General features: G+C 35.1%; 3 long non-coding RNA genes across 3 annotated transcripts; 2 read left to right on the top strand and 1 right to left on the bottom strand.

Annotated features, from left to right (window-relative positions):
- The first annotated feature begins 1,769 nt into the window (after positions 1-1,769).
- Positions 1,770-8,720, top strand: LOC136841433 (uncharacterized). The gene is made up of 3 exons (XR_010853946.1): positions 1,770-1,909; positions 5,642-5,867; positions 8,085-8,720. It is a non-coding gene; the product is annotated as an uncharacterized lncRNA (long non-coding RNA).
- A 710-nt stretch (positions 8,721-9,430) lies between these two features.
- Positions 9,431-12,553, top strand: LOC136841432 (uncharacterized). Its single transcript, XR_010853945.1, has 2 exons — positions 9,431-9,860; positions 10,106-12,553. It is a non-coding gene; the product is annotated as an uncharacterized lncRNA (long non-coding RNA).
- LOC136841431 (uncharacterized) lies at positions 10,101-19,014 on the bottom strand. The gene is made up of 4 exons (XR_010853944.1): positions 18,809-19,014; positions 15,161-15,280; positions 12,958-13,137; positions 10,101-12,142 (listed from the first exon to the last, which is right to left on the bottom strand). It is a non-coding gene; the product is annotated as an uncharacterized lncRNA (long non-coding RNA).
- Positions 19,015-24,847: the final 5,833 nt, after the last annotated feature.

Genomic DNA, 24,847 nt, shown 5'->3' with positions numbered 1-24,847 from the left:
TAGGTATATCCATCGCTACCATTAAGTGTATACCATTAAGTGTATGTTGGTGTCTACATTATTCTCTAGACCTTCGTGTGTACGTCGTCTGTTAATATTGTTATTAGTGCAGCTTTCGGTAAGCGATGCTCTTTGTAGCTTGTTTCATGAAGTGAAATAGGTGCCTCAGTGTATTGAAATTTTTTTTTTTTTTTTTTGCTGTATTTTCTGACGTGCACAGTCGTGCAAGCAATTACTCTGTATTCCTCTTAATTTCTTCTGTAGGGAGGATACACTTAGATTACACTTTTTATTTGTAAAATTACTGGAAATAAGATACAGAGTAAAATGAAGAAATGTTTACCCTGTCACTGATTTTTTCTGCAATTCATGCAATTTTACAAGTAAACCCAGAATAACTGGAATATAACCCTACCCTACATGAATTCCTATTAATATAGAGCAAGTTCTTGTGTAGCTACGCCCTCAAAACTTTAAGTGATAAGAAGAATTATTGGAAAGACAAAACAAAGCTGATGTTACTGAAATAGCCATTATAATTGAGGAAACTCGTTAGTGAACTGATAAAATTTTTGTCTTGTTACTTATACACAGAATATTGTACCGTCTCTGTTGTATATCTGCTCTGTATTCATAGAGAGCATTGAACTATTATTATTATTATTATTATTATTATTATTATTATTATTATTATTATTATTATTATTTTCAAAGTTAGCGGCTACGTCCCACCAGAATAGCCAACTTAATTGTATGTGTTAATGAGAGAAATTAAAGAACCATCAGGATTTATGCATACTTTAATGAACTCTTGATTTATTTATAAAGTATATATCTTATTTTTAAAACCTAAGGTCTAGCGAATTTCGTGCATTTCTTTCTAATAGCATTTAATGTTGTATTATTTCGTGGTAATGGAAGTTTCTTTTTCCGCAAAGCTCCACCTTTTTTATGTGTTGCCAGACTTTTGTTATCAAAGTGTCTTGCAATTTCCTTGATTTTTGAAAAGATTTCACAATGACGTGCAATTTTAGATAATAAGTAGGAGTTATATGTAATTTAGTACGACTAAATGTAAATATTTTATTTTTAAATTGTGTTTTGCATAGATTGCAGTAGAGTTTTTCAAGACAATAAAGAAATGTTTTCTGCTAGATTCAGTTGATTTTGTTTCATAAAATTACCAATAGATGGCAACAATTATACCCCTTTTCACCTCAGCAGACGACAAAATAGAAAAAGAAAGATCAAAGAACGAATTATAGTCACATTTTGTGACTGTAACTGAGCTAAGCGTAACTATAGGATTTAAAATTATATCATAATTCGAAGTAGGTCAGTAATTGTGGATTTGCCTTGGGTTTCAGTGGGCATGAAATGTTATTTTTCGGGAGGACCAATGATAATTTCAAGATAGGATAAAAATTGCAATGTGTGCATTTGACCTAAAATTTTGGTGTATATATATATATATATATATATATATATATATATATATATATATATATATATATATATATATATATACTTATATATGTATGTGAATTGTTTCCATATCAAAAAAATTCTTTGGTCGAAACCTTTAGTCTCCCATATGTTCTTGAAATACCATTTTCTATGAAACAACAATTTTCGTAATTTGTAAATTTGATGGACTTCCTGTAAGCTTTAACTAGAAAGTTTCTATTATTAAATTAAATAATATCACATCTATCGATAGTGTTAATATCCTCTAAGACCTCAGCTTTCAAGGAAAAAAAGTAGTATATTAAGAGCAGTCAAATTTAATTTGGATTATCGTTGGTTAGTTTTCTTTATGTTCGCCGCCATCTTTTAAATTCATTTATTTATTTATACTCGCTGTGTTAACGTGTTCATCTGCCGTCTCGTTTTATGAAGTTGTGAAGAGGTAAGACTGAATTTGCGTTGCTTTTAGAGTTTACTCAGACTCCAGTCTTCCTGTATTTTGAGTTAATTTGGTTTTAGAAATGTAAAGGAGGATATAGGCCTAGCGGTGATGGTATTTTATTTTTTTGTTATCTTTAAAATAAGTGTTTTTTTTAAGTAGCCCGTGTATTAATGCATTTGTAATTAGTGAAGTTGGTCAAGTTAGATTATTCCATTTAAGATGCATTGGATTTTTTCATTTTTTTCACTCAAATTCGCCAGCTGCATGACAGTTGACAACTGAACTTCCTCCTACCCGGCTTAGGGCTAATTGTGAATTCAGCCGTATTTTTGGTTATTAAGCACGAATATGAGTCCAGAATACCTAATAGGGTATATTGCAATTTATTTGCAATATATAATGCCAAACAAACTTCGTAATTTAATGAAAAGTTAACTTGGTTAAAACACCAAAAATGCGTTGAAATCTCCCATCAATGGTGCGTAGTTTTCAGCTGTCACGTCAATAACTTAAATTCCAAAGTGGTTCTCTTGGCCTTAAGCTAGCCTATTAGGCGTACCAGGTTTCACCCCTGAATAGTGGGTATTATTACCCCTGAATAGTGGGTATTATTTTATAAGTTGCCAATACATGGTATGAAGTTGTAACCAACATTTTTGAAAAGAGCGCTTCCTTCTCGTTATTTTGAACCCCATAAACACTGTGCGCAAATGATAAATAAAAAATTAATCAAATTACAACTTGGCCTATAGGCTAGTTACTTTATTCTGCTATCACATCATTAACTTGAGTTTCCGAGTGGCTCTCTCGGCCTTAAGCTAGCCTGTTAGGCCTGCCTGGTTTTCACCCTGAGTAGCCTAATGTGATTCCACCCATCCACTCATGCAAAAGGTTAATAGGACATGATAGGTTAGAATTGTGGTGTATTTGTTCTTTTATATTCTTTATGTGAGTAACACAAGATGAGAGTTCAGCAGGGATGCATTTCAAGATTAAATGACAGTGAATTATGGTTGTGGCAGGAAGGAAACTGCAGGCATATACCCCAAAAGTTTCAACAAGTAACTTTTAGGGAAGCCTAACCAAAGTTGAGAAGTGAGGGTCGACGGGAGCAAGCTGCTGCCATGTGGAACTCATTCTCTTAGACTGTGGTTTGTTACTGTATGAAGGACCGATTGGACTGTGGCCTGAATGTACTACTTCCCACTCTGAATGCATCAAAGGCTATGTAGTATGCTAAATGATTTTGATTACAGATTTTGAAGTTATACTGAAATAGGTAGTAATGAAATAAATCAATGACCTCATGAAGATAAATGGCCTGGCACATAAAACATTTTACATGTCTTTGCAAGAAACATTATACATAAATTCTTTTCCCATTGCTTTACTAGTTCTGTGACATGCGATTATCACTTGAGTCCAGTTAAATTATTGAGGTATCTGATGCACCTGATACACTCCCAGTGAGAAAAGGTTTTAATGGGGGACTAAAAATAGTGAATTGGACCAAATGGCTGAATTTGAAATGCAAAAACATGATTTGCTGTCTGAAAAATAGCCCTTATGTGCTCTTGTCCATAATTAGTTTATGTATACAATACATAGAAGACATATATAACAAAGCTAATAATGTGATTGCATCCCAACCATACCCTCATTTACTATCCTGACCTAGGGTGCTAAGTCCTTCCCTGACTTGGGAGCAAAGGCCTCCCACCCAACTTGAATGTGTGTTAAGTTACAGGGATGCATCCTAACCTTGTCTTCACCAACCTTCCTAACCTAAGGCATTGACCTCTTAACTGACCTCCATCTAGCATGCCCTCCCTCTTAATATGTCCCATGCTAACCTTAGAGTCCTATAAATGATAAAAGTGAAGTACAGATATTCTTCTTGGTCTAATCTTGCCCACACAGCCCTAACTGGTAAGGGGCTGCCACCTCTCTTCTCTTGGGTATTTGGCACTGTATATTTATTACCATAGAATTTGTATGTGCACAGGTAGAAGGTACACATTTCCTCTTGTCCCAATCAGGGTAACTTACGGCAGTTCAATCGTTTTATTTTATAGCATTAACAAATTCTGGGGTCACTATTGTTTCCAGAAATGGTGTATTCAGCCCAGGTTCCCAGGAAAATCCATAGATTGTTATGCGTTTCTTTTGCTTTGTCATATTTAATCTTAGTTGTTCACACTAATCACTTTACTTCTTTATTCCCTCCCTAACAGCACTGTTTCCCTAACAGTGATAGAGTATGAGTTTGGAATAAACAGTACTGTATGTGGACTGTGCCTCCAGGATCAGTGGTCGTAAAAATTGTGCTTCATCTTCTTGAAAGACAGTGGTTATGTGGGTATTATTAAGAAGCTACTGGGATGGCACTGCATTCTCATGAACCTTCCTGGTCATTGCACATGCAAGCTTTTGGTGCGTAACTGGAAGCTTGCATGTACAATGATTTTTGGTAATGTGGTCATTTAATGGAATAAGGAATTAGTTTAAAGACCAGCTCTATAATTACAGTAAAGCTGTGAATCCTCATTGGAGAAATGATTTCAACTTATGTATGACAGTAATCTTCATTTGAGAAATTACTAAAGCTAGTGTATGACATTAATTTTGTACAGAGACAGTCAGATGGTGCCACAGTCAAATTTTGATGATTGGCACAGTTTCATATGAATCTTGACAGGCAAATTAATTAAAATCAATGTTGTAAAGCCAAGCTTCTCAGCTGAAATGTTGCTTAAGACACTCTACCTGTCACCCATATTCTGTCTACATGCTTGGTTAACTACCTGTCACTAGTTGTCTGTCTGCATATTTAGTCAAAATGGGTTGATCTTTGAGAATAAAATCAGTCTTCTTCAAGACATTTGTTATCTTTCCCTTACTCTTGGACCTCTCAAAGCAACTGGTAGTCAACATAGTTTTTGCCTACATGGCCTGGCAATTATTGAACTCAAGACCATCACTCCCTACCACTAAGAAGAAGTGGCTAACAAACTAGCATGGGATGAGTGGCTTGTTGCAGATGCAGAATGAGCAGTTTGGTCTCTGCTGCAAACTTAGGTTGAGCAGTCTGGCCTTTGCCGAGAGCATTTGGAAGAGCTCTTTGGCCCTTGCTGCTAACAGGGAAGAGCATTATGGCCTTTTCAGAGGACATAGGAGTAGCTGTCTGGCCTTGCTGTGAACAATGAATGAGCATTTTGGCCTGGACTTCAAACATAGGATGATTATTCTGGTCCTTGCTGTGAAGATGGGATTTGCTCTCTGGCCTTAACCAAGAACACAGGATTTGCTTTCTGGCCCTTGCTGTGAATGTGGGATGAGCATTATGGTTTTATGTTGTGAACTTTTGGGGGTGGGGTTGTCAGGTTTTTGCCAAGGTAGGCTTATGCTGACTAGGTTAAGCTATCGTACCTCGTGGCTATGTAATGCTGGGGGTCTTAACGAGTAGCTGTCATGGTGGTTTCCTTGCAGTGTCTGTGCTATGCTGGGGTCTATTTCTGTCTCTCCTATGGTTGGGGATGAGCAGTAACATAGAACAATGGTCTTGCTTGGTTTTTAAGGAAAATAATTGTGCTTTTAATTTCAGATCTTGTTTTTTTTTTTAATGTAATTCATTAAAAATTTTAGTCTATTTGGTTTTTAAAGAAAATTGTGCTTTTAATTTAAAGATCTTATTTTGTACATAATTAATTACACATTTCAATCTATTTACAGAACAGTGGCATAACTAAGGAGGATGAAAGCGCAGGGAAGTTTTTCAGAGTAAAGGTTGTCGCGCAAATTTATTGCTCGTACATATCATTAGAATGAAGGGAAGTATCACAAGCAACAGCATAATGTATGGTAAGGGCTCGTTGAAGTGATAATTCTTTTTGGAAAGCAAGTTACGCACAGAGGAATACGTTCTTGCGTTAAAAAGGTGGTCAGTTTCCTTATCAGGGTAAGTAATGAGTACTCATTTCCTAGAGTTATGGTTCTTGTGAAATGGTGATTGATGTTAATTGACGTGGTTGATAATTATTCAGTACTGTGCCTTTGCATATTCAGAAACTTGAGGCAAAATAACAAATCAAGTCTGCGGGCAGCCTCTCGTACGGGGGTAGCGCTGTCAGTGCACCTCATATGGTGCACTGTAGGCATTATTTAAGGGGCTTTACAGTGTCCATTCAGCCCCGAGCTGCAACATCTCTCATTTCTTTTACTGCACCTCCATTCATATTCTCTTTCTTCCATCTGACCCTCCACCCTCTCTCAAAACTTTTTCCTAGTGCAACTGTGAGGTTTTCCTCCTGTTGCACCTTGCAAACCTTCTTACTGACTGTCAGTTTCCCTTTCAGCACTGAATGACCTCGTAGGTCCCAGCACTTGGCCTTTGGTCTAAATTCTATATTTTATTCTACTCTATTCTGTGGGCAGTCAGTTAGTGTACTGTGTTGAGCACGAGTGTAGGCTGAAAAACGACACCAAAATGTGGAGGGATTTGTGTGACAAATTAAATAATAAGATAGGTTATAGGTGGGTCTTAAAATACTTGGAAAATGGAATATTAATTAGGAATGGTTTGAATTCCTAGAATACTGTTCTTAGTATTCACTTATTTATATATTTCTTATGAAGCAATAATGGAGTCTAATGATTAATAGCTACTTTATTGTACTCAAGTGTCATGACTTTAACATATGATCAGTTTCCTATGTCTCTTGTGTCACCTGAAAGAATTTAAAGTGTTGGCAGAAAGAAGAAAAATAGAGGAGATGAGACCTACAAAATCTGGACCAAGCACAGCCATAAGTTACTGCTTGTATTTTACCCAAGGCTCATAACATACTCCGTTACCATGGAGAATGTGCATAGGTATTGGGAATGTAACTTGGCTTATATTGGAAATGGATTGATAGGTTGAAATTCCAGTAATCTTGACACAATTAAAACTTTTCCAATGATTATTAGTTGAAGTGAGCAACCGAAGTAGTTTTCTATCTTATTTAATGCAGTACAGCATAGTTAACAGGACTACAAACCAGAATTGACACTGATTTTGGAATTAATTTATACTTGATAATCCACTGTGTGCCATTAATGAACTTTTTCAAGGTTGAATATCATAGTAAAACCTACGTGAATTATTTAGTGTTAATTTTTTTTTAAACAAGAACAGATATTAAAATAACAAAATGATCTATTATAGATGGAGGCTGAAACAATTAGAAAGATTTTTAGTTGTTTGATATGAGGAATGATTATACAACTTTAGAGAATTTCCTTGGTGTATACAATGTGCTCCCTTTAGTACTGGCATCAACAGACATATCTGAAAAAAATTTTTATGCACCAGTGCTTGGTGTCAGTATCAAGATGCGGAGTTAAGTTAGTCAAGATAATTTTGGATGCAATGCTCTGTATTGCAGGAGGCTTTAATTACTTAATGCTTGAAGACCTTTAATAATTTTCAAAATGTAATTTGTGGAAGAGCATCATGGAAATTTCAGCAGAAGACTTTTTCTCAAGTTGCTGTGTAGCAATGTGAAGTCCTTATGTGAACTTACGGATGTTGTAGGATAAAATTTTATTACGTTGATGGCCGTTATTTAAATGAATCAAGAGTTTTTGTCCAGGTTTTCTCCATTTTTTTTATGAAAGTATGATTCAATATGACTATAAAGTAGTTTACAGAGACCACCCAGTCATTTCTAGTCTGAGATTTTTTTCTCAGATGAAATGTTTATATTGGAGCAAGCTTAAGTTAGTGTCTAAAAATTTTGATTGCAAATGTTTTATTTCTTTCAATTTTGGTAGATATTAAACCTTGCAACATCCTTGTGAAAAGATTTTTAAAAAGTAAATGGCAAGAAGGGACTTGGACGATTATATTACAGTAATCGCTCCTGAGTACTATCACAGTGTGTTTAAACAGAAAAAGTAATTTCCACTTTTTTTTTATCAGTTCTTGATGCATCAGCTTATGGATTGCTATAGATTCCCAAGTGTAGTGTATTGAGTAATAATAAATATAACCCACTTACAGGGGTTAGATTCCGGTAAAGTTTGCCATATCAGCTTCAATGGTTGGAAGAAGGTTCTTCGCAAAGGCTATCCATAATACACTGTGTAGCATTAGGCACTAAGCATACAATTAATTAAAAACCTTCCATTACAGGGTAAGAGTAGCTGTCACTTGAGCATTATTTTGAAGATCGGTGAAGAAAAAGGTGGAGGTTTGGCAACTTGATGGACACACTCTACCTCTGAAAAATGTGTGAGTATACTGTATTTGGATCTTGGGTGTTAGGCACTGTTGAAATTTGGAGCTGTAAATAGTTCCCAGCTAATAAACTCTTTTGAGATACAATCATAGACCTTGGCCAGAGAATTTGGATACTTTAACCTTTGCAATGAACAGGAATCTGTTGCCTTCTCTTGCCTTCTACTTTTATAGACATTGCTTCCAGTGTTTTACAAGCATTTTGCTTTGTGGATGAGTGCTATTATTCTTTTTTAATCATTATTTGTGGTGGGTATTTTCTAGCATTGTTTTGCATATTACTGCAAGAGTACCCAAAGCAGCCATTAGTGGCAACAGAAAGTGAAAACACTAATGAGTATCCTTCCTACTAAGGTGTCCAACTTCTTTATTACCTTAATCTAGGTTTCACATTGTGGTTAAGAATGCAACTTTGTCTTGTTAAAGTGAAGTACATACAGTACATGAAATTTCGGTTGTTTTGTAGTGGGAACAAATCTTTACAATAGAAAATTGTTGGTCTGTGAGGAAAGATACAGACTTTTGTGCAAATATGTTCATGAAGAATTTACTTCTTAAGGTAAATTGAATCTTGCATATTTTTTGTGCTACTTTGCTGGGTAGTTGGCTTCACAGGGTTTGTAAATGGCTTTTCCAGTCATTCTGTTGGTCTTGACAAAAATGCTAACATTAACACCAGTTGATTGTAGGGTCGAACATACAGTATTTGACAGTTGTACTTCTTGAGCAATTTTACCCAACATGCTAAAGTTATGGCTCCTGTACAGATTTCATAAAAGTTGCATTTTTTTTTTTTCATCTACCTGTCTTCCATGAACATCATGTCCTATGAGGAATCAATAAAAAGTGACATTATGTTGTCAGAAACCTATGGAACCTTTGTAAGTACTGTATACAGATCAGGCATTTCAACGTTAATTAGTACAGTCTTGGTATTTCTTCCTTTTACCTGTACGGAAGTGAATACTTCGTGTAAGATTGAATTTTGTACTCGTAAGCATGCTCGGGTGAGGAGAATATCCATGATCATCTAGTTACTAAACATTTCTTAAGGAAATAATTGGATGTGTCCACTATGCTGTTTCACCAGCAGTATAGAATTAGAAAGCCTGGGCCACAGTGCTGTTGTTGAACAAAGCTACAAACATCAGTTCCTCAGGCCATATGATTTTCCAATGTTTAAAAACTACTGTTGTACCCTAATGAACAGTGCTGACTAAAACTGGTTTCTCTCCCTTCAGGGCTTATGGATGTGAGAAAAAGGACTTGGAGGTGCTTTTGGAAGTGGCAGCTACTGTGAGCTTTATTGGCAAATTTCATTTAACTTGAGGACTAATGGAGTTTGGAGTGCATTCAAGTTGCATATCAGAAAATTACCAAAACTGAAATAAGCTGGGAGAAATAGGAAGAAATCAAATTAAACTTTGGCTAGACCCATAAGTTTTTACCATGCATCACAAAGTAATCACTCCATATGTAGTCTCATGGATGTATTTTCAAGGCATTCATCACCGAGTTGCAGATCGGAGATTGCTGCAGTTCAGCCAGTGTGGACTTTTGCAATGACAGTTGACTGTGAAGTTAGAGACAAAACAACCAAGAAGTTTTAAGTGAGGGAGGAATTGGAGGAAGATAACCAATTTCCAATAAAGGTCTTAATTATATACACAGGTAAGTTATGTAAAATTTATTCAGTTTTAATATAAATGTGATTGGTGAGGTTAATGAACAAGTACCAAAGGTCAATTACAATGTTCAGATTACTTTCTATCATTAATTTTCAATGAACATTATAGTTTTTGTCAGTCAAGAGCTGACCGAGAGCTTGTTTCTCAAATTTAGTGTTATGTCCAAGATTACCGGGTGAAGTTTGAGATTGATTTTGTAACTGATGGATGAAATTTTCTTCTCTTAAGGTTTGGTTGATGTCACTTATTGAAGATGCTTGGACACTGGTAGCTCAGGATCCTCAATGTTTGTCAAGATGCTTGGACACTGGTAGCTCAGGATCGTCAATGTTTGTCAAGATGCTTGGACACTGGTAGTTCAGGATCCTCAAATACATGCCCTCCAGGAGACAGGGAAAGTTTTTAGCTCTTCTTGCATGAATGTTTACCATTCTTATTATTTACATGCTGGCAAAAATTTATAGGTGTTATGGTAGCATACAGAGAATTCAAAACATTTTTGCATTATGGTGCAGGGTGAAGCTCTTAAAGCGTCCTCAAAACCAAAGACTTATTACCATTTTTGGCAAATACAGTGTAAAAATTATATGAACAAAATATTCCTAGTATTTCTAGTAATATCTTTCTTGATGGGTATCTGCATTAGTCAGCTCAATGAATAACAGGCCTTTTCCTTTTTAGTATTGCTTATGTCTTGTAAAGAAGTTTATTTGGCTTGACTAACAATCTGAAATAGCTTTGTTTCAATGTTAAATTCACATAAAATATTTTGTGTTCAGTTAAGAATATTATTCCTTTCATTGTCCTCTTGTGATGCAGGTACTGTTGATGGTGTAATAATAATACTGCTGATGCTGCATGTATGTGATCATCCTTGCTAACATTGTGCATCCAAGGCTTGCACAACTAACCCTGCCCTTCTTTGACCAGCTCTGCCAATGGTGTTATTATATGAAGGCCAATAATGATGTCTGTTCTCCCACAAAAGGGCTGGTGCTGCTGCTGCCATTGTTCCTACTCCTGCAACAAATCATCCCTGCTGCAACCCAGACCAGTGTACTCCTGTGACAGGACCAAGCTGCCATTGCTGCTGCTCCCCATCATCTGGATTGGTCCTATCATTGTTAATGTTCTCCTGCAAATTTGTCATTGTGTGAGACTGGTGGTGTCATTGTTGCTGCTCTCCTTGCTGCTATCAAGGTAGTATTGCCAAAGCTACTGTTCTCCACAACTGAGTAAATTCTGCCAACGTTGCTTTTCTGGAACTCCTACAATGGAACTGCTGATCCAGATCCTCTTGGTCTTCTGTTACTGGTCCACTACTGCTGATCCAAATCCTCTTGGTCTTCTGTTACTGGTCCACCACTGCTGCTGATCTGCAATGGGATGTTTTGGATCCTTTAGGTGTTCTACAACTGGTCTACTACTGCTGCTGATTTGTTATGGGGCTGTTGTTACAAGTTCTGCTTGTCTTCTGCAGTTGGTCCACCTCTACTGCTGCACTCCTGCAATTGGACTGTTAATACAGTTGCTGCTGCTCTCCTGGAACAGGGCCATTTAATGTTAGGACCCCCTTACAATCAGACTAGCATTGCTGTCCTTTTACTGATATGGTGCTGCTGTCCTGCAACCTGGCCAGTGTTATTACTGCTACTTCTCTCCTTCAACTGGATTGGCATTATCACTGTTTTTCTGACACTGGATTGTCACTGCTGCATCATACCTAGAACTCTCACTGCTGTAGGGCTGGTGCTGACAGTGATCTTACTCCTACAATCATAGATGCTGGTGTTGTCATCCTGCCTGTGGACCTCTGCTTCTGCAACTATATCTGCATTCTCTTTCAACCGGGCTGGTGCTGCATCTCTCCTGTAACATTTTTGTAGGTTGCTGTTCTTTTCCAGCTAGAATATAGCAGGCAAGGATGAAGCTCTCCTTCCCCCACAATATTACTGCCAAGACTGTTTACCTTCATTCAATTGGACTATTGGTGTAAAGTAGATGTTTGTGGCATCACTGCTGGGGTGGCTGCTTTTATGCAGTGGGGCCAATACAGCTAATGCCTTCCTCCTGCAACCAAATTATACCCACCATCACAGCTGGGGTGGTTGTTTCAATGCATTGCTGTTATGGTTAACACTTCTTGCTGTTCATCTGAGATTTTTACTGCCAAGGTTTCTGTTCTGCTATCCACACTCCTGCTGCTCCTCTGTGATTAGTGCTGCTCGATCTCTATTTTTCCAACATCTGGTGGCACATTTAATCCTGAAATTAAGATTCTGTTATTACTGTTGATGCTATAACATCTCTCTGTGACTGGCATTCTATGACTTGTACTACTGATGCTGTTGATATTTTCCTGCAATAGGCATCACCAGGGCTGTTATTAATTTTCTGGTAGCACTGTTGGTATGATTGGTACTGCTGATGTTACTGTAGCAGTTGCTTCTCTTATTAGAATTGACGCTCTTGCTCACATAATTTCTAGTCCAATTTGTACTTGCGAGTTGAAGACTCATGTTTCAGTAGCTATTTTTTAGGCAGTTTACTCCTGCCTTCAGGAATCATATTTTTGTTATTAGTGCTTTATATAATTTTGACCTGATGAACTCATGAGCAACGACAATTTTGTGAATACTGTAATATGTAGTTACTAATAAACTAATTTATTACAAATACGTATCATTATACCTTTTTCATGAAATTTAAAACAAAAATCAGAGTTGTCTGAGAATGCAACATTGTTAAAAAGATGATTATGACCTAAGAAGGTAATTATGACTGTGTTAAAATAATAATCCACCTTAATGGTTTATAGCTACTTTTATGACATTGTCATAAAGTCAAACAAAATTACAATGCATGTCAAACAAAATGAAATTACAATACATGATTATGTTGAATGCTACAGTCAAGAAAATTTATAACTTGAAATAATTCAAAGCAAGCTAATTTATGAAATTTAAATTGGATGTATACAAGTAAAATCTATTCCAGCAAATTAATCATGATTATTCACATACTACCAATTTTAATATAATGGGCAAAAACATCCTGGCCAAAGTAATTACTGAACTTACATTAGAACAGGCATTCCATGCCAGTGAACTGCCCCTGCAATTAACTCTTGCAGTAGAACAGGTAATCCATACCACTTAACTACTATTTGCTCTTTGCTTAACCATTTCCAAATGTGGCTCCAAAGTGCCGAAGCTATTACTGCTGTTCCCACAACCAATGGCACTGCATATCTCCCTGTTCTGAAAGAAAAAGCAATGTCAAAGTATAAAGTTCCAACAACCAGACCAATTTTTTTATTCTGCCTCCTCTGTCTTCAAGACATCAGAAGATGTGTGTGAAAAATTGACACAGATGAGAAGGTTACTGACTGATGGGTTTTTTTTTATGAAAACTTTCAAGTGTTTAGTTGAAACTAAACTTGTTAGATTATTTTGACTTGATGTAAACTTCAAAATGCACATCAGATTAAATGTCTGAAAAATCACTTGAGAAAACTGCTAACAGTAACAGATGGGTGAGTAAATATTTAAGAAAGCTTCAAAATTATGCTAAAAAATATATAATTGTACCTTTCAATAAGATGTTCAAAGTACAGCTTTTCAAAGTACAGCTTGACTTAAAAAATATGTAATAATCTGCCTAATATACTATCCCACACAATTCCCTGCTACATGTAAATACTTGCTTTAAACCCAATTTTCTTTTAAGAACAAATCCACAGAACAAATAAGGTTCTCATAGCATAAGTGATTTCATTATAAAAATATCACAGTATGCAAAGTTACTGCAAGTCAATCACATACGCCTAAGTACAGTAGGTACACAGCATCAGAGGAATATGGATTGATAAGATGCATTCGAGAACTGCCTTCACAATCTGGGAGAGCTAAGGACTAGTTTAATAGATTTAGCTAACTATTTCAAAATGCAAGAAGTCACTTTTCCAATAACTATCGTACTATCATTAGTATTGTTTATTATTCAGAAGATGAAACCTATTCATATGGAACAAGCCCACAGGGGCCAATGACTAGGAATTAAAGCTTCCAAAAAATATGGTGTCCATTAGGAAGAAGAAAGAGGAAATCAAGGGAAATACAGAGAGAGAGAGAGATCCCACTTATTAAAAAAGAACAGAATAAATTAATAAACAGATAAAAATGTACTAAAATGCAAGAAGAATAGCATTTGGGCAGTAATGCATTTCATATCTGCTTGAACTTCTGAAGTTCCAAATACACGACATCCTCTGGAAGGCTGTTCCAGTTCAACGGTGTGAGGAATAAAAGACCTCTGGAACTGAGAAGTTCGACAGCGAGGCACATTACTGCATATTGGTGCTGCTGCTCAGCAAATCTGCTTGTTCTTATCAGATAAAGGGGATCAGGGATCAATTGCAAATCTGAAAGATCCCTGTTGAAATACAACTTATGAAACAGTGACCAACATGAGACGATCTATCGATGGTCCAAGTCGTAACTGCTACTATTAGGAAACAGAAACCTACCACCATGAGCCACTCTAACTAAAAGAGATAAATTTTTGGCAGAAGCAGACATCCACACCAGAGAACAGTATTCCAGTACTAAAACAGGTTGCACTGATTTTATCACTTATAAATATAAGAGGCCTTACGAACAATACCTACCTTCCATGCAGCTTTTGCTGAAACTTTCAATAGATGTTTCTCAAAATTTAGATGCGAGTCAAAAGCTACACCTAGAATAGTATATAAAAGCTTCAGACTCAATCAGCTAAGTTCCATCCACCTGAAGGGGAGGATGGGGTGGGAAATCTGTAAGAGATTTGCTAATCAATAGTGTTTTCGTTTTACTGGAGTTCAGCCTCATACCCTACCAACTACACCATTCACTGATCAGGTCTATGTCCCGACTGAGGCTGAGGGCAGCTTCAAAACTGCGTAAATAATTTTGACTACAGTACTGGTAAGTTACCAGTACTGTAGTCAAAAAGTAAATTAAAGAATCCAAAAGTTGAAGGACAAGTTTTGATGAGCCACTTAGTACCAGGTACAGTATTGCACTTTCCAAGGATGAAAAGTGAGCAAAAGTGCTTCACAGAGGTTTATCATACAACAAATGTATAAATAATTTTACATCCAAGTAATCCTATGATATGCTTTTTTTTTTTATACCGGTGTTCCTCGCTACTTTATAGACAAATCAAGTCTGCCTTCTGCAAAGTATGCTTGTCCAGCCTGTTTCAGACTTGTTTGTGTAATGCTTCAATATTATATCATACCTCTAAAAAGAAATTCTGCAAAAACACCAAGATCTGGGTGGAGAAGTCTTCGCGTCAGGACATTAGAAAAAGTTGAGTGCAGCAGGTGAATCTTGCCCGTGGTAAGTCTTCAGGAAGAACCTGAAAAAAAAAAAGGATGGAATGTATAAAAATTCTCTATTAAAATCACTTCTCACTAAATACCCTATATCGAGACCTTCACTTGTTAATCCATCATGTAATTTTTTCACGACAGAAATTATCACTGAAGATATTTTAGTTAACACAACCAACAATGTGCTACCAATTAATTTATATGGCGGAATGGTACAGGTGTTTTAAATGTGAAAACAATGACATTTATATACTGTAAGGCAAAGATATTACACTGTACTGTAACATTATTAAAAATACTAATGCTACATACAACAAGCAGTACAATTACTTCACAAACTGCTTATCTGAAAGTATACTGCATAATCCCATATACAGTAAAGGGAGTTCAACAAAAATTTAAACTATTACAACCATTTTATAAATGCCAGTGTAAAATTTAAAATTTCTGATGAGAATGAGATAAACTGAGATTTTTAGCTCACTGAATAAAGTTTACTGGCCTTTTGCTTACTACAACATTTCAGAGTGTAAATCTTCTTCACAATCCCGTGAATATGTTTATAAAATACAAAATCACATTTATGTAATGTATTTACAAATGATAAAATAAATTCCAGGAGCTTTCGAGAGCCTGCTCAGCTCCTTCTTCAGCTGAAGAAGGGGCTGAGCAGGCTTGAATTTATCATTTGTAAATACATTACTTTACATAAATGTGGATTTTGTATTTTATTTCAGAGTGTTATAAATTCTGATGAGCTTAATGACTAAGAAACTCCAAAACATTATCCATCCCATTGCTTTTGGCTAAACATAGCAAATAAAAATTGGCAATAAGACAGCAACCCGGACACAGATATAAGTTGCATTAGGTACTAATCAAACAAGCACCACAGCTCAACATTTTTCTGAGGAAATGGTATCCATGATTTTAACTCTTGTGAACTCAACTTATCTCCCCACCATATACTTGCATAACTTGAGAACTCCCCAAACAAACATAATGGGAACATTCAGCATAAAGATTGCTCAAGTGTACAAGTGTAAGGTTCACTTAATACCATAAGTTTCATTTATTACCAAATATTCAATCATTAAAATCCACTGCTTGCATGATTTGAAGTGTTGTACCTCTAATAGAATAATCATGGGTCCCTATGCCAAAAGCCTCTCCTACATGAAGGTTTGCTCATAACCAATTTAGCAAGTACTCAACCTCAAATCTTAATTCTGTGCCATAAAACTAGCAACCATAAAATTGAGGTGTCAAACCAGTACCATAAACTGTCCATAGTAACTTTTATTTCAAGTTTTTATGCTTCAGGTAGAACAAGTTGAACTAGTTAAATAATTGTTGGATATACTATCAAGTCTAAGACCTTCGAAGAATCTACTACGTAATTTACACCAGAGACCCTTCTAAAAGCTGAATTTTGACTCAACAGTCAGTATTAAATTATTCCTAGCCCTTGAACTGGCTGCAAGTTAACAAGTCCTCTGTAATATGCCTACATTATAGTTCAGTCAACAGTTTAGGGGGCTCAACAAAGGCTTCACAAAACAATAACACTCCAGGAACCAATAAGGAAATCACTTCCCAGGCCTCAATGTAGAACATTTAATCTGGGGGTATTCCTTCCTAATCACTTACATGAAAACTAATCTATACCTAACATATAGGGTTCATTGCTATACATTAGGATTCAGAATAATTACAATGCACCATTAACCACACCCTGGTTAAGTAGCAGAAAGAACTAAATACCATGGGGAAAAAACTCTACTAAGGTCAGGCTGATATAAGGGAGGCAGCTAACAATCCTTAATACAACATCAGTTTCCACAAGTCTTGAAAATTTGAATGTCCCTTTATTGAAATGTCCAAACAAATAATTATTAAAGCTCTCCATGGTTGCAAGGTCTTGCTATACTTGTAGTATCTCAGATTCTTTCCATTGACTAATAATTGATCGACTCATGCATACATTGTGATTAGACAGCAACAATCATAAACACTTAAAGGCATTCCACTACATACTGAATTACACATAGCTTGTAGAGTTAGCAAAACCTTGATTCAATAAGATGCTTTGGGGGTCTGGCCCCCTGATTACATACATTAGAGTATAGCATTCTATTTTAATATTTTCAATAATTCACAACTGTATGTAATTCCAGTTTCTTACCCAAAACGTTACACTTAAACATTCTACTTACACAATTCATCAAAAAGTACAGTATATTATATCTTATAAAGGTTACATACACAGAACACCCTATACACACAGAAATGGTTGATGTGTCAGTACACGCTAAAATTCCAAAATCTAGGCTACAGTTTCCTAGTGCATGCCAATGACAGTGAAATACTAGTGCTATGAGAAATATAGTATTAATCCCAAAGTTGTGGAGCAGAAGAGATCTAGGCCTTAAAAGTAGAGTTATTGGGTGGTTAATTTCAATATGCTGTACTGTAACTGCACAATAACAACCAATGTTTTCTAGTCAACTGTCATGAAACTTAATTTTTACAGTACTTGTAACTTTAACCAAATGCAGATTTTTCCAAATGCAGTACTGTACCTGAAATGTGGATTATGGGTTGTTAATCTTAATTGTTGGGATTAAACAACAGTAATGTGTTTAGTTTATCCCTGTATGTAGTTGGCATATTCACTGTACCTCCTGGGTTGACTAGGGTATGCTTAGTGGAAAAATGGGGTTTGCGACAGAAACCGGTTTTAAGGTCTAGAGCACCTGCAAATTTTGGCCTGGGCTAAATATACAATTACAGTAGAGGAATTAGGCAATGCCCGTGGAAACTATGAGAACATTTACCAAAGGCTATAGTTGCTGTTATACATCATTGTTTCTTATCTTAAGCCATACCAAAACACCTGAAGTTAGGTTACAATACGAGGTAATTTTTTGGAAGACTCCAGCTACCCATTTTTGCATGTAAACCTATTTTCGGTTTTTCATGCAAAAATGGCTAGGAAATGATAGGGCACTAATAGAACCTAAAAACACCAACCTACCATAACTAACGGTGTCTACTGGTTACAATTTTGCCGTATTAGCTTTGGAGGGGGGGGGGCGGCCAGTATTCTTTCGTTATAAGTCATAATTTGATTAATTTTTTATTTATCATTTGCGCGTAGCATTCATGGCATTCAAAATAACGTGATTGATGAGCTCTTTTAAAAAATGTTGGTTAAAATTTCGTATCGTGTATTGGCAACTTATAAAATAATACCACACAGTCTAGGCCTAGTCCTGAGGCTTTCAAAACAGGATAAGAGTTAGACCTTGACTAGCAACTATCACAACTGGTTCTTTACCTTTCACATGGGCCTATTACTATCAACTCCCGCTGGCCTTGTCCAAGAGATTAACCCCATAGGCCTAAGGAGGACTAGGCCTACAAAACTCAAAATAGGCACTTATGGAAAGCCTCTTCACAGCCTACCTCCATAACTAAGTCAACACTATTAACATGCTAATCCTAACCTCTATATCAATTTCTCATTAACGAAAATAATAAAAATCACTTACAAAAACTGATTTAAACTCATATGTATCTAAGGTATGGGGGCGTTTCACAGCAATATATGATAGCGCAAAAACGCTGCGCACGTAAAGAACGACGACTGCAGTTGCCAGCAGTTTAGGCTAAGTTTCATCAATACGGATTTCCAAATTCTCCGGCCATTCTGCAAGGGTATGTCCTGTGTGCCACGCATTTGGTGGGGTCAAAGGTCAACAAGCAACTAAACTAAACCATTCTATAACTGATGAGTGTAGCTGGAAAAGGAAGGACTAGCAAGGGTACCTTAATTCCATGATCCTTTAACAAAAACAGGATTTGTTACCCAATTCTAATTTTTTTATTTTTAAATGTTAATGTCACTTATAAGAACTGTATCTTCAGATAAATGGATAATTACGGACAGACAAATGGATAATTAAAGACAGCTTGATGGGAAAGAGCAAAAGATAACAGGAAAGGAAAGCTAAACATAACTGAAAATAATTTATATTTACGTGATTTCCATTTGTAATAAAGGTTTAGTTAGAAGCTGTTGGTTTAATCATTTGATATATATATTCTATTTAAACAGACGTTAATGCCATGAATACCTGGATTAATTTCTGGCATCAAAAATACGCGAAATAAACAATTAATTGCACAATATATTATATTATGCTGATACTTAATATTGGCCGTTTTTCAAAATTTGGGTTACGACTGAAGAGCAGGTTATAAAATCTACATTTTTAAAATGTCATAGGCAATTATAATATCCTAATTTGAGCAAAAAGTCAAGAATATTTACGTTTTCTTTGTCTATCTGCCATACAGCCACAGAAAACTGGTATAGGAGATTTCAATTAGTAACTACGCTATTACATTTTGCTATTTAAAGTTTAACTGAAAAAATTATAAAGCTTGTGATAATTATCAGAAACATATTAGGTATAGATTAAGGCTAAATCTATCGGAGAATAGGATTCACAAGACAAATAAGTTTTTCCTAAAAAAAAAATCTGCCAGCAGATTGTTTCACGATATTGATTAAATTACTACGTGGTGGATTTTCATCATGTTACCTTAATTTATTCATGTCAATTTAAATTCAATTTTATACCTCATTTCAATTTTGTATGTAAAATAATCTGGGAGAAAGATCGGATTACTACGAATATCAAAATGGCAACACACGATTCCAGCTGACATAGTTTCATACTTCAGCTCTATTGCATCTATGCTTCAAAAATCTGTTCGTTTGCGGTTGAAACTTAGAATTGATCATGAATGTAGTTGTCGTACTATATCTCATTAAATGAGCGAAAATTGTATTTTTTTAAATCTTATTTTGTTCATTTAATTATCATATACAAATTTTTTTTAAATATATAATTAATATAATCGAATGTAAAATATATCAGTAACACTTTTGAACACAGCTTTTTTAAGATTGGAAAAGGAAATGTTCGATTTATGACTTTGACTTGAGATTAAATGCTTGTAAACTTTATAAAAAAAAAAAACCTTATTAGCGTTCTTCAAAAAAACCTGATAATTTAATAAATATTCACAATGATCTTTTAAACAAATAAGAGTTAGATAACCGTAAAAAATATTGAACATTTCTAATACAAAAATTTATATATAATTTCGAGCAAAAGTAGCTAATTTAGTCAATAAAAACTTTACCTGAAGTCATTTTAGTGACAAATTTGCAGAATTTGCAATACTGTCGATGGTTTTTTTTTTAGTTGCCATCTAAGAACGTCAATGAGAAACCTGCTACACTCATCAATACATAACTAGAATAAAAGAAAATCCAGACTTCATTATCCCACAGTAATATCAATGTTAGTCTTAATCCCACCATGCAGTTGGTTATCTTCTTTCAAATTTACACAGAAATTAAACAGTAAGATAACATTTTGACGCCGAATGACTGGAACAAATGGGAAACTTAGCCTTTCTGATTTTAATCCCATGAGAATAGAAAATATAATATGTTTACATTAATGTTCCCTCGTTCAATTCCTGGGACGGTCGGTCTATTTATTAGTTATAGTCTATACTTTTCTGGAATACTTAGCTAGGTGAACCATATCTGTTTTTTTTTTTTTAGTACGCATGTCTTCAGTTTCTTTTTCAATATCTAATAGTTTTGTATTTTTTACTCCCCGCCCTCCCTTCCCCTGAAACATATTGAATATATAGTATGGATGGCTTGCACTAAGAGACCTTGTTTATATATGCGTTGCATCCTGGCTTCATTAATTCATAACCTTCTATACTCCTGTTAGCCCTATAGTTACACTTGAAGTGATATATAAATCTAAGACATGAATATTTTACTTCTAAATTCATAAATACGATGCTTTAAAAGACATATTATTAAATATTCAAAACCTTCATATCTACAGTCGTTCACTCATTAGGTTAACATTTTCTAGTTGTCTGTAGAAATAGTACCAATTCCATACCGATTTTTTTTCATATCTCTGTAACACTTACTGGCGTCAAAATTATTATTTTTTCTATTTATCCTTTATATCGCTACTTAACCAGGTTTCCGTTCAATGCAATATAATAGTCTAAGTGTTTACAATATGCTATAGTACTTCAGTTGTTTTCCCTTCACTGACTGATTTTTCTTCAGACCACATTTCAACTTAAACTTGCTATATATGGTCAGTTGCACTTTTTTTTTTTTTATTCTAGCTCCTTTAAACTTTGTGAATGTTTTTTTTTACGTGATGTATGGTCACCGACAGAGTATATATAATATTATATATTGACTTCTCCACTAGGTTTTTTTAATGATTATCATTCTCTTCAATATTTTTTGTGTTAAGGTTAGATGATTTGACAAGCAAGAAATCTTGTAGTAAGTCTTACTTCATTTGCGCTTACAAGTATTCTTTACCTCTGATTTTGAAAACGAATTCTCTGTTTGTTTTCTAGAAGTTTCTAGGCTTTCTTTAATTTCAGAACACTCAAATCTGGGAATTTCTGTTCCTATGTCAGTTATTTTCAAGTGTACATTCTTGTAAGATTTTTCGACTGGTATTAAACCTATGATTTTTTTTTGTTTCTGCATATAGAAGACACTCAGAGATCCTTCCATTTCATTTACCATATATCTTTGTCCTATACCAATCAACAAAAAAAAAAAGCCTGATCCAGCTGTCGTCTTTTGTTTTATCACAAACAACAAAACTCTATTTTCAATATTCAGTTTGGTTTACTTTTTACTTTTCCGCCTTAATTTGAGACATGTTCATTTCTACCATCGTCAATATTTGTCATGGTGTACACCATCGTCAATATTTGTCATGGTGTACAGGCAAATGTTGAAATATGTATAAAAAAACTGCAGAGTTATAATTTCTAAAATAGCAAACTTCATTTGTTCGTTAAACAGTTTACGTAATCTCGTGCATTATTTAAATTCAGAAGCGTCCATGTAACATTCATATTACAAACAGTGATAATTAAAATCATTATAATGTCTAAGTGTTCCTACAAGAAAGTTTTATTTGAAACCAAACGTTCACGCTAATTCTAAAAGTAAGAGTTTTATGATAATTTTGCTGTTTTCCGTGTTCGCGTGCAAAACATTGCTAATATGCAACTGAGTTGATACTACAAATGGATCATCAAAATTATATGGTTCTATTTATAATGTAACGCTAGAAGTAACAGTAATCAGTACATAAATTACATTTCAATTCAGAAAAGCAGTGTTAGTTTTTAGTGAAGATCGAAAGTTATGGTTATATATGTAGCTAAGGCCTATATTTCCTAAACAGTCTGGATGGGAACTATGTAAATTCATTCTAAAACATTTGTCTCATTAAGGTAAAACAAATGGGGAATGATGGCAAGATCACAGAAATACTATATCTCTAGCACGAAAGTACAGTACATTATAGCAATGTCTCGGTGAGCTAGTACAGTTTTATCTTCATCGTGAAATGAAACAGGCTAATGTGAACACTGTTACGGTATATACATAAACAATATCCCTACATTTTACGAGTAATAGTCTGTGTAAACACTTAGCTTTACATTTAATGTCGACAGTAATGGCTTAGAGACGTCTAGATAAAGAACTACCCTTCCTAGTTCCTTATGCAAATCCTGCATAGTTATTCAAGAAACGAAACTTAGGCAGGACTTACCTCCTATTTACTTGTGCCGTCCTTTCATGTCGATTCCCTACAGTCCTTAAATTCTATAAAATAAGAGAGCAATCGGTCACAACGAGGCACGAAAAACACACTGTTGTGAGGGCACTTCCCTGTTCCCGTTTGCTATTTTAAAGTATGCAGCGTGAGAACACCGATCCTTCGCCAATGGATTCTTTGGCAATACTGAGGCTTACAAAGAGTTACACCAAGGCAAATAAAGAGATCAAGATATTGTGACCTGAGGAAAGGTTGTCTTTGGTATTATGATGAGAAATGTAAACAAACATTCGTTATGACAACAGAAATGTTCCATTATTATTGCCTATAGGGTTGCGTATATTACCCTATTCCGATATGAAATAAAGGCTTATATTTTCAGTTCATCATTTAGCTTTTTTATGTAGGCATTGTAAGAAAATGGTTACTTAATCGTAATTGCTATGTAAGTACTCAGAGCGTAATGTGATATGGTCCAAATTTTATCAAGCTTCACGCTCTTAACCTTGCATAGATATCTGCTACAAACTTAAACTTTCTCTATGGACTCGAATACATTTTCCTGTCATGATGAAGGCTGTAAAAGTGTTAAGAGCCTCTGTAGATGCTAGATACATAAAAACTGCCACAAGGCATACCCAAACATACCAAAAAAACTTAATTGTATTGTCTAACCTAGGCCTGTGTGAGGTTTTATGCTCATGTAGTGAAGAATCGTTCATGTATACTGTAAGTGATATTAAGTACTCTTAATTTCACAGACTGAAGGCAGTGCCTGAGTTATGTTATGGTATGTGAATCCATCCTAGGTAAACAGTCTGAAAAGAACAAGATAAAATACTGGACGGCTGGAACATTTAGAACATGAAACTGTAAAATGCAATTATGTATGGAGGCTTCTGATTTTAGGGCTGTGGTTGCTATAGGTAAAAACCTAATAATTATGATGTCCCCCATATGTTAGCCAAGTGACAGGTTCATTTTATTTGTACTTTACCTTTTACATTAATATCAAACTGCCAAAACTTAATATGATATAAACTTTAAATGATTTCTGTTTATGATCAGTAACAACACAGTTTCGTTTAAATTATATTTTATTCATATGTGAATGTCAAGATTATTAATATCAATAATACATGGAACACTATAATATTTTGTGTTCCATAAAATTTGTAGATTTTTGTAGAAAAGAGAAAGGTAGTTTGTCTGGATTCTGGTTGCTAGAGCAGTTCGTCCACTGCATTTCAACTTTGCACTTCAGAGGCCCAAAGTTGCTATAAATACTGTTCTTCATGTTTTACAAACTTATGTAGTTCTGCATTATAGCCAATTTCTGCTAGAACAAAACTAAGCATATCAGATTGCTGAATGTCACTGTGTTCCAAGTGAATGCAGATGCTAGCATCCCTTCTCCTGTAATTCACACCACTGTTTTTGTACAATTTTGTGTTACATATATTTTTCCGTTACTTTATGGTCTTCTCTCACCTATCTTCTTTCAACCTTGTAAGTGAGATTTTTATGTTTACCCTAGAAACCTGTTTGCCAATTCATTTCACAACCTTTATATCTAGCTTATTCTCAAAATTATCCCTTTTTACTTTTCTACATTGAGTAAATATTGTATAAAGTGATTATAGAAGCAGTGCAATACCTTTGCAACTACCGTAACATGTAGTATACTTACATTTGACATACAAGAAAACAAGAAAACAAACTTGTAAAAAAATTATTCATAGTAGCTTGCTTTTTATGCCCCACTTGATTAGCCATCAGATAAAATACATATACCGACCAGTTTTTCAAGATATTCAAAAGAGAGAGGGGTATGTCCCTGACCATACATTTCTTTATTCAAGATTTTATGGACTGTAAAAG

The sequence above is a fragment of the Macrobrachium rosenbergii genome, chromosome 9 (assembly GCF_040412425.1).
Source record: "Macrobrachium rosenbergii isolate ZJJX-2024 chromosome 9, ASM4041242v1, whole genome shotgun sequence".
Lineage (NCBI taxonomy): Eukaryota > Metazoa > Arthropoda > Malacostraca > Decapoda > Palaemonidae > Macrobrachium > Macrobrachium rosenbergii.
The sequence above is the reverse complement of the archived record's forward strand: the minus strand, read 5'-3'. Positions and strand labels throughout refer to the sequence as shown.